The sequence below is a fragment of the Rutidosis leptorrhynchoides genome, chromosome 3, assembly GCF_046630445.1.
Source record: "Rutidosis leptorrhynchoides isolate AG116_Rl617_1_P2 chromosome 3, CSIRO_AGI_Rlap_v1, whole genome shotgun sequence".
In the NCBI taxonomy this organism is placed as follows: Eukaryota; Viridiplantae; Streptophyta; class Magnoliopsida; order Asterales; family Asteraceae; genus Rutidosis; species Rutidosis leptorrhynchoides.
Window position 1 is genome coordinate 513,174,633 of NC_092335.1, and position 12,035 is coordinate 513,186,667.

The 12,035-nt window shown below is 31.6% G+C and overlaps 1 non-coding gene across 1 annotated transcript; it reads left to right on the forward strand.

Moving 5' to 3' along the window:
- Positions 1-1,043: 1,043 nt before the first annotated feature.
- On the forward strand, positions 1,044-1,150 carry LOC139903439 (small nucleolar RNA R71). Its single transcript, XR_011778257.1, has one exon. It is a non-coding gene; the product is annotated as a small nucleolar RNA R71 (small nucleolar RNA).
- The last annotated feature ends 10,885 nt before the right edge of the window (positions 1,151-12,035 follow it).

Sequence of the window (12,035 nt, forward strand, 5' to 3'; positions counted from 1 at the left end):
TCTTCTTCTTCTTTCCAGAGGTATCACAAACTTTATTACATATTACTTGCTCATACTCAACTCCTTTTCTTGGAAACGGGATGGGTGGTCTGTATGGTGCCACCACTGGCTTTACATACTCGGGTGGTGGTGGTGGTGGTGGTGGTGTTGTAACTTCTTCATTGTTACTCACATCTAAAACCTTCCCATCTTCTGATGCTGGTTTTTTAGAATTCGTTGATACCATATTAACATTCTCATTTCGAGGATTTACTTTAGTATCACTCGGTAGCTTTCCTTGTTTCCTCTTACTCATTAAGCTAGCAAGAGTACCTACGTGTTTTTCTAGATTCAAAATGGAAGCTTGTTGAGTTCTTAATGACTGATCAAACCTCTCATTTGTTTAGGTTTGAGATGTAATGAATTGTGTTTGAGATTCCATTAGCTTTGCCATCATTTCTTCCAGATTTGGATTTTTCTCTTCAGTTTGTTGTGGTGGTTTATACAAGCCAGGTCTTTATTTATTGAAAGTGTTGTTTTGAGTTGGTTGGTTATTCGGACCTTGTTGGTTGTACGATTTATTGTTGGGTCCATTTGGATTGTAAAGAATGTTTTGATTTCGATTAAAGTTTGGCCTTGGCGGTTGATAATTATTTTGATAATTATTTCCCGGCCTTTGGTTCATGTAGGAAACATTCTCACGTTGTTCCATCATTTGCTCAATGTGACAATCTTTCATTAAGTGTGGTCCACCGTATTGCTCACAACTGATTCGTATTGCGTGAATATCTTTAGTCATCTTTTCCATTCGTCTCTCGAAAGCATCTTTTTTTGCGGAAACAGAATCAAAGTCATGGCTAGAATCGGCTCTAGCCGCTTTAGATGAACGAAAGATATCTTTTTCCTGGTGCCACTCATGTGAGTGGGAGGCTGTGTTATCAATGATTTTGTGAGCTTCGGTTGTGGTTTTCTTCATAATGGAACCACCAGCTGCTGTGTCAATGTCTTTTCGTGTACCGACGTTGACACCTTGGTAGAATATTTGTACTATTTGATAAGTGTCTAAACCGTGTTGAGGACATCCTCTCAACAACTTTCCGAATCTTGTCCACGCCTCATATAATGTTTCATTTGACTTTTGCGTGAACGTAACAATTTCTCCTTGAAGTCTCACGGCTTTAGATGCTGGAAAGAATCTTTTAAGAAATTTTTCAACTAAGACGTCCCATGTATCAATCGCCCCTTCAGGTAACGATTCTAACTAATCTTTGGCTTCTCCCTTTAAATTCCAGGGAAATAATATGAGATAGATCTGTTCATCCTCAACTTCTCTGATTTTGAATAGAGTACAGATCCTATTAAAGGTTCGAATATGTTCGTTTGGATCTTCTTTTGGCGTACCACTATATTGGCATTGATTAGTTACCATGTGTAGGATTTGTCCTTTAATTTCATAATCTGGCGCATTAATGTCTGGCTTAATAATGGCGTATCCTTGGCCCGTGCGTGTGGCTCTCATTCGATCTTCCATACTTAGAGGTTCCGTTATTTCCATATTTGAAATAGTTGAATCCGAATCACTAGAAGATTCTAATTTAACGATTTGTGGTTCAGGAGGAATGATTATTGGTTCAGGATCTTGGAATTGTCCTTGAATATCCTCCGGGTTCTCACTTGTGAAGTCGGGTTCAAAAAATGGATTATCGGAAATTTGAATTGGAGTACTTGTTTGACTTGATGATGATTCTAAAGAAAAATCAACGGCGATAATATTGGCTAGATGTCTTGATCGAGTTACAGGTGGTGAACGTTTTGCTCGGTGCATTCACTGAATATCCTATTAGTTATAAAAATAAAAATTATTAAAGCTATCAAATTAATAGACTTTTCTGATTTTGCCCACGTTTCGAATAACCAATAGATGCAGCAGGTAGCCAGGACCCTTTAAATCGGAAGCCCACAACTCGCCACTAACAAATCCAACTATTACTACGAACCAGAAAATTTTAGATGTCTATTAATTTAACCGCTTAAAATAATTTTTCGTCGAAATTTAAAGAAAATAAAGAAAATTATATGTCCTAAAAACTAGAGTGTCTAGAAATAAGAAAGAAAAAGTGCGTCGAAAAATAAGAGGTCGAAAAATAAGCGTCGAAAAAATAAAGATAGCGCGTCGAAACTTAAAAAGTACTAAAATTTATAAACAGCGTCGCAAAATTCTAAAGCACCTAAATCTTAATCTAAAGAAAAAGTACTTAAGGGATTTTACGGCAAAGCCTAAAAATCTAGAAATATAAAAAATAACTACGAAAAAATACTAATCTTAAACTAATTATGAATGATAAATATACAAATTACGATTAAACGAAATAAAAAGATACAAAATATAAAAATAAAACTTAAAGTTATAAAAATACAATTTTTATAAAAATATTATTTTTATATTATTGTATAAAAGTATTAATTTTATAAATTTATAAAACTAATTAACACTTAAAACTTAAAATACAACTTTAATTAAACTATAACTAATTAATATTAAATATAAACCCTAATTAGGTTAATTAATAATAATAATAATTAAATTAAACCCTAATCTGTAATTAATGCGTACAAGATTGCAGATGTCAGACGGCTCCACGAATGCGGATGTCTTCTGCCCAAAAACTCCGCGAGTGCGGAGGATGCAGATTCAAACGAGCTGCAGGTTCAAATTCGTGTAGTTTCAACATTTTTTTTTTACTTTTAATTTTTTATTCTGTTTTTATTTTATAGAAAATGTAATTTAAATAAAACTTATATTAAAAATTGCTTACTTGTTTTTTTTTTTAACTTTTCACACTAAAGAAAAATATAAACTTTTTAATAAACTTAAAAATATGGATATAGATTTTTTTTTTTATGTTTTTATATTTTTGTTTTTAATATTTAAAACTTATATTTTTACAAAAATAGATTAAAACTTAATAAAAATCTCTTTTTTATATGGCGTTTCGCTTCGGCGTTTTAGTGCTCCCCGGCAGCGGCGTCAAAAACTTGATGTGTGAAGCGTGGGTATACGAAATACTATTATTGTTTATTACGAAATACGGTACAATTTACACAAGTTTTAATTATTTATATAGATGGGATATACCTAAACCTTGCTACAACACTATAGGCAGTGTACCTAATCGTAGAGTAGTATAGTTTTTAGTAAGTCCGGTTCGTTCCACAGGGAGCTAGCTGAGTTTAACGCTATATATATTTTAAACTATATTTGTATATATATATATATATATATATATATATATATATATATATATATATATATATATATATATATATAGTGGTAGGATCAAGAGGGAAGTAACCATTCGGGGGGAAGCAGGGGGAAGCAAAAACCTTTTTTTTTTCTTCGTTTTTTGAAAAAACTTTGTTCATGAACATTATAGATGAGATGAAAATATGAACATTTAGTAGAGACACTTTGTGATAAATGTTTTTATTTTGTCAGGAAAACGCTCGAAGAAGTAATATATAACAATTATCGTGTTTTTCGAGCGTATTTTGAGGTTTTAGCTATTGGGGTTTAAATATTAGGGTTTATAGGGTTTAGATATTAGGGTTTAGAAATTTAGGGTTTAGGGTTTAGATTTAGGGTTTAGATTTAGGATTTAGATTGAGTTTTTAACACGAACGGTTTAGAGTTTATGGTTTAGGGTTTAGGGTTTGGTGTTTTGGGTTTATTCCTAAACTCTAAATCGGGCTAAATTTTACTTCACAAAACATGAAGAAAAAAAACGTTCATATTCTTCACGAACAATATTATCTTGAATGTTATTTTTGTCGATCGTTTTCCCGCCTAAATAATAACATTCATCACGAAGTGTCTCTTCCAAATGTTCATATTTTCGCGTGATCTTGATTCTGAAAAAAAAAAATTTCAAAAAAAAAACGAAAATTTTTATATTTTTTTTGCTTCCCCTCGCTTCCCCCCGATTGGTTACTTCTCCATTGATCCTGCCCCTATATATATATATATATATATATATATATATATATATATATATATATATATATATATATATATATATATATATATATAAGTAGTATTATTATTATTATAAAAGGGGGGTTTACCGTTTAATGACCGGTTTGTCGATTTTATATTTTAAGCGTAAAGATAAATGACGATGACAGAATTTAAATTGCGATAAAGTAAATTGCAGTAATTAAAATAACAGTAAATAAAGGTACGATGAAATATGAATTAAAAGTATTATGCTTATTTAAACTTCCGTAATCATGATGTTTGACGTTTTGATTTTAATTAATTGTTACCCAGATTAATTGTCCTTTGTCCTGGTTTATTTGATACCTATCTGGTTTTTGTCCATAATAGTCCATCGGTCATAATTATAAAATGCTCGTCAAATTAACCTTATTTCGAAGTCAAATATTCCAACTAATTAGGGATTCGAACTGTAACAAGGTTTTAATACTTTGTTTAATGATTACACCAGGTTATCGACTGCGTATAATCCAAGGTTTTAATACTTTGTTAACAATTACACCAATTATCCTTGTATGTAATCCACCCCTGTTTTAATGAGATATGAATATTAATTTACCCACTTGATCAGAATGAATAATCAATTACCCAACCCAAATAATTAATTAAATGATCGTAAAAGATGTCGTATAAACGTCACTAAATAGGACATACATAATCATTTTAATAATTATTAGATTAACTAATTTAAAGATAGGTTCGACAGGTTCCAATGAGTTGTCGCTCAATTAGACAATACCCCCTATCTATTAATAGTCATAGTCCAATGTTCACAAGTGTCGGTCTTTTGTCCAAACCTGAATTATGGTACAAAATCCAATAACCACATCTTAATATTTAGCCCAACATCACAATTACTTCGGCTCAAATAAGCATAATAATAACTTAGTTATGAGACATTAATTTAAAAAGGAAGAACATAGCTTACAGTGGTATTTAATCGCGTAGCGTTACACAGACAGAGTTCCGACTTAAAAACCCGTAAAACATTTCTTACAGTAACACAATTATTATTAAACTTAAATTAAAATTAAAATTATAAATATAAATATATATATCGATAGATTGAAAGAAAGGAAAAGAAAAAGGTGTGTTGAAATCGATCAGAATGCGCGGCCTTTTATAGGCCCACTTTGAACTGTACAGCTCCGCGAGTGCGGAGGTTTTGTGCTTCACAGCTCCGCGAGTGCGGAGCTTTGGATTCCAGCTCACTATAGTGATTTAAACGTGGGCTGCTTTAAATTATAATATATAATAATATATATAATTAATTATATATTATATTATATTCTTGTGCATAGTTGACTTGTAATTTTTGGTCCGTTGCGTCGCGCGCTGAAAGTTGGTTCATGTCTCGGTTCCAGATTTTCGAACGCTTTTTCGTATGCTTAGATATCTTGTACTTTGCGTTTCGCGGCTTGTACTTTTGTCATTTTAGACATTATTCATCAATAAATTGAACCACTTGGATTGTATCTTGTACATTTGATCTTTTTGGTCATTTACGTCTTCAAATCGTCGTTTTCTTCTTTTGTCTTCGTACTTATTTATTTAAACGAATATTACATAAAAATAGAACAATAGTAACTAAAAGCTTTACATATTGGAAGGATATTGTGCCTAAATATATGTTCATTTGGAGCACTTCTTTTGTCCAAACCCGAATTATGGTACAAAATCCAATAACCACATCTTAATATTTAGCCCAACATCACAATTACTTCGGCTCAAATAAGCATAATAATAACTTAGTTACGAGACATTAATTTAAAAAGGAAGAACATAGCTTACAGTGGTATTTAATCGCGTAGCGTTACACAGACAGAGTTCCGACTTTAAAACCTGTAAAACATTTCTTACAGTAACCCAATTATTATTAAACTTAAATTAAAACTAAAATTATAAATATAAATATATATATCGATAGATTGAAAGTAAGGAAAAGAAAAAGGTGTGTTGAAATCGATTAGAATGCGCAGCCTTTTTATAGGCCCACTTTGAACTGTACAGCTCCGAGAGTGCGGAGGTTTTGTGCTTCACAGCTCCGCACACCGGAGCTTTGGATTCCAGCTCACCATAGTGATTTAAACGTGGCCTGCTTTAAATTATAATATATAATAATATATATAATTAATTATGTATTATATTATATTCTTGTGCATAGTTGACTTGTAATTTTTGGTCCGTTGCGTCGCGCGCTAAAAGTTAGTTCATGTCTCGGTTCCGGATTTTCGAACGCTTTTTCGTATGCTTAGATATCTTGTACTTTGCATTTCGCAGCTTGTACTTTTGTCATTTTTAGACATTATTCATCAATAAATTGAACCACTTGGATTGTATCTTGTACATTTGAGCTTTTTGGTCATTTGCGTCTTCAAATCATCGTTTTCTTCTTTTGTCTTCGTACTTATTTATTTAAATGAATATTACATAAAAATAGAACAATAGTAACTAAAAGCTTTACATATTGGAAGGATATTGTGCCTAAATATATGTTCATTTGGAGTACTATCAAGGCCATTTGTCATCCATTTTCCACACACCTCTTCACACTCTCTCACTACAATACACTTTCTCTCACTAGAAGCTTTCAAGGCCTTCTCACCTCTGAGCGGGAAATTACGTACCTTGAGGTGAACGCCGAATATTGTACTAGGAGCGGTCTAGAGGATGTCAGTACTTGTAATGGTCCAGATCTTATCTGTATACGGTGAACTTCTTCCTTAATTTAATAAAGTTATTTTGTTACTTTAAGTTGCTTTCATCTTGCATGCTTGTCTATCCGTTACAAATGATTATTATTATTGAATATATTATCTGAAACTTATGCTATTGTTATGCTTAAACCTTGACGGTTTAGAAATCTAATTTACGGACCACACTTTCCATTTATTCACGTAGCTATAACCAAGTATTAGGACCTGATCAACCCTAGGATACAAGGTAAGTAGTTATGTGTGCTTAACGTCACAATAGGGAAATAGTACCTACGTATGGTTAATCACTTATTCGTCAAAGAAGAGCTTCCCATTTAGGTTGTGATTAGAGTAGGCATTATAGAGTTCAATGAACACTGGCTTACTTAAAAGAATGATTCGCATCAGAAGCAATGTTCTTGAGATGTTGTAAGATGATCCGGAGTTGGGTAAGTGATCACGAAGGAGAGACCTTTAACCTAATTAGCTGTACCTTATGATATCTAAGGTTGCTCATTTGTTAATGTTAAGGCATATCTTAGTATTAAGTGGAGGAATGTTACTGTAGTTAAACCAACGGATATCGGCTAAAAAGTCACGTATTCACCCCGGTATTAAGGCCCAAAAACAAGAAACATTCGAACTTTATCAGCAAAATTCCCACTTCGTTGGTTAGAATTGAAGAGCAAGTAATTACGAAGACGGTGCAAAAAGAATCAAGAGAATCGGAGCTAAAATGAAGATACTAGAGCGAAAATGGTGAAAGATAAGAAATCAAGTTACGATCCAGGGAATAAGCAAGCCAAACGGCCTGCCAAATGGCCTGCGTGGCTCACAAATGACCTACCACACGCCCAAGTTAAATGGCCCCTGCAAACGGCTTGATCTAGTAAACGGCCCCTGCAAACGGCCTGCCAGCCGTTTGCTGGCAAATTTCTTGCTTATTTAAAGGGTCTTTGTCATTCATTCCAACACACACTTCAATTCACTTCTTTCTATCTCTCGTACAATATTAGTCATACTTTCAAGGTCTTCGACTCCGTGCGGGAAACCTAGTACCCGGAGAAGAACGCCGAAGATTGTATTAGGAGCGGTCTGGAGTTTGAAGTTGTAACTTTTGTATCCGGAGCTCGTTTAATCTATTGGTACTTTTATCCCTTATCTTTATATAATGTCTTCTATCATTATGTTCTGTGATGTTGTTGCCATGATTAGCGAGTAGTTATCCTTAGTGTATTCTATGATGTAACCAGTTATAATGCCGAAATAATGTTATGGTTTGTGTATGTTGTTAAAATGCTTTCCGATTATGCTTTAAACTCAATCGCTTTTCCAACTAATAGAACGTAGTTATTGTCTCTGTTATTGGGAAGTCGCGAACCCCGATTCAGAGTACACTATATATGTCACCCCTTGGTAAGAGAAGTCTATCAGATACAACGTAATATCGACTGAGGCACACTGGTTGTAGTAAGTCTATCAAGCTTTGGATTCTGACTGAGGACTCTTTCGTAGTGAAACATCTGATTAGACCCTTAGTACATTGTGTAGTGACCCGAACTTTTCCATGATTATATATTATATGAGATTAATATTTACATGAATAAATGTTTCCAACATGTTAAGCAATCAAACTTGTTAAGACTTGATTAATTGAAACGGATTTTTATGCAAACGTTTGACCACCCAGTTGTCCGATGATTCACGAACGTTATAACTTGTAAATGACATGATTAAATAAATAAATAAATAAATAAATATATATATATATATATATATATATATATATATATATATATATATATATATATATATATATATATATATATATATATATATATATATATATATGTTTAACATGATATAATGATAATTAAGTATCTCATTATGTATATTATCAATGAACGGTTATATGAAAAATGAGACTACTAACTTACAAATTTCGAAACGATATATATATGTAACGATTATTGTTGTAATAACGTCTTAATATTTATATATCGTATTAAGATATATTAACACACTATGTTATCATGATAACATAACAATTTAAAATCTCATTAGATATTATAACAATGGATTAATTACATTAAACGAGATCGTTAACTTAAAGGTTTCGAAACAACACATACATGTAACGACTAACGATGATTTAACGACTTAATTAAAATTTATATACATGTAGTGTATTAAGATGTATTAATACACATTTGAAGGACTTAAAGACATATATCAAAATACTTATACTTAACAAAAATGGTTACAATTACATTCCCATTTGTTTTCATTAACAATTCTACTCGTATTCATTCAGTATTCGTACTCGTATTATACCCAGCTTCTAGATGTATTTACTATTGGTATATATCAATAGTAAACTCCAATGATCAGCCATTAATGAGTCATAACCCATGATCATGACTTGTTTTAACTTATACTTGATATTTATGCATGAAAACAAAAACTAGTAACCTTATATTGACTAAGCATTAGGCATTTTTTTCAAACAACACACACATCATATTTCTTTGATTTTCTAATCCAAATTCTCTCCATCCTAACTCTCTCTAAACTCAAGAACGTCTCTACTTCAGTAAAATTGATCATCTAGGTCAATCTAGCTTCAATTACAATCAAGAAACATCATCATTCAAGAACACATCAAGAACACTTCAAAAATACTTTCAAGTTTACTAGATTACTTCCAAGCTTTCAAATCCATTTCAAGTAATCATCCAAGATCAAGAAACCTTTGTTATTTATAGTAGGTTATCTTTCTAAATCAAGGTAATAATCATATTCAAGCTTTGATTCGATTTCTATAACCATAACTATCTTAATTCAAGTAGTAATCTTACTTGAATTTGTTTTCGTGTCATAATTCTACTTCAAGAACTTTCAAGCCATCAAAGATCCTTTGAAGCTCAAGTTATTTTTTCATCATTTCCAGTAGGTTTACCTACTATACTTTACGTAGTAATGATGTTCATAACCTTGTTCGATTCGTATATATATAACTATCTGATTCGAAGAATATAACTTGTAATCACCAGAACATAGTTTAGTTAATTCTAAACTTGTTCGCAAACAAAAGTTAATCCTTCTAACTTTACTTTTAAAAACAACTTAACACATGTGTTATATCTTTATGATATGCTAACTTAATGAATTAAAACTTGAAAACACGATAAACACCGTAAAATCGGACATACGCCGTCGTAGTAAAACCGGGGGCTGTTTCGGGTTGGATAATTAAAAACTATGTTAATCTTTGATTTAAAAGATGTTCTTATGGGAAAATGATATTTCTTATGAACATGAAACTATATCCAAAAATCTTGGTTAAACTCAAAATAGAAGTTTGTTTTTCAAAATGGTCATCAAGATGTCATTCTTTCGACGAAAATGACTATCTCTCTCAAAAATGACTTGTAACCTATATTTCTGACTATAAACCTATACTTTTTCTGTTTAGATTAATAAATTTTGGTTCAATACGAAACCATAGCAATTTGATTCACTCAAAACGGATTTATAATGAAGAAGTTATGGGCAAAACAAAATTGGTTAAAATGGTTAATATGACTACGTGATGATTTTACAAAAATCTATACTAACCATATCCTAGCTAACTTTAATTGTATTATACATTTATTCTAACATGTTTTATGTATTTCCTTATTATATATTAATCTTGATTAGTTAAGACAAGTTACACAATACGACATCATAATATGCATCGATAAACCATAGACACGTATACAATGTTTTGACATATCATATTGACATCATGTATATTTTATTTTTGGAACAACCATAAGACACTATATGCGGTAATTTCGAGTTAGCATATAATGGGTCGAGATTGATTCCAAAATAATATACCATGGGTTGTGATCGAGCCTGAGACATGTATACAATGGGTCGTGGAGTGATTCGAGATAAAATGCATACTATGGGTCTTGATTATATTAAGAAAGTGTAATGTGTCTTGATTATTTCAGGATGATATATCAATTTAATTATGTACTACTAATTGTGGACTACTAACTGTGGACTACTAATTGTGGACTACTAACGTTGGACTACTAACTTGATAACGTAAATCATCAACACGTAATAAAAATATTGATGTGAATATATTTCTATCATACTTTGATATATATATATATATATATATATATATATATATATATATATATATATATATATATATATATATATATATATATATATATATATATATATATATATATATATATATATATATATATATATATATGTATATGTATATATTTGTTATAGGTTCGTGAATCGACCCGTGGCCAAGTCTAATTCTCGACGAATTGAAAATCTGTGAAAGTGAGTTATAGTCCTATTTTTACTATCTAATATTTTAGGATGAGAATACATGCAGTTTTGAAAATATTTCACAAAATAGACACACGTACTTGAACTACATTCTATGATTGAATTATTATACCGCGTATCCCTTTTTGTTTAGTCTGGTAACCTAAGAATTTGTGAACACCACTAATTGATGCAAATCCTGAAGATAGATCTATGGGCCTTGACAAGCCCCAGTCAGAGAATTTGAACTGCTTTAGTACTTCGAGGTTTATGCTATATACAGACGAGGTGCCTGTATGGGGATATGCTAGATGCATTTTTCTTAATGTCGGTTACCAGGTGCTCATCATATGAATGGTTTTTATACAGATTGCCTTATATCTATGTGCGAATTTATAAATGAAATCTTGTGGTCTATTATTACAATTTGATATATATAGGTTAAACCTATAACTCACCAACATTTTTGTTGACGTTTAAAGCATGTTTATTCTCAGGTGATTATTAAGAGCTTCCGCTGTCACATGCTAAATAAAGACAAGAATCGGAGTCTGCATGCTTGTTTAATATTGTTTAAAAACTGCATTTGAGAACTTATGTTGTTGTAACATATTATTATTGTAAACCATTATGTAATGGTCGTGTGTAAACGTTATATTTTAGATTATCATTACTTGATAATCTATGTATGTCTTCAAAACCATTATCGATAAAATAAAGGTTATGGTGTGTTTTAAAAACGAATGCAGTCTTTGAAAAACGTCTCATATAGAGGTCAAACCCTCGCAGTGAAAACAATTAATATGAAAAGTTTATAATCGATATGAACGGGGCATTTCACATTGTCAGTCCTTGATCATGCTAGTGTAGTCACCAAGCATATAAACTTCATACGTGCATGCTGAATCACAGCGGTTGTTGTAAGTTGTACCTCTGCTAAGTAAGGCCATGAAACC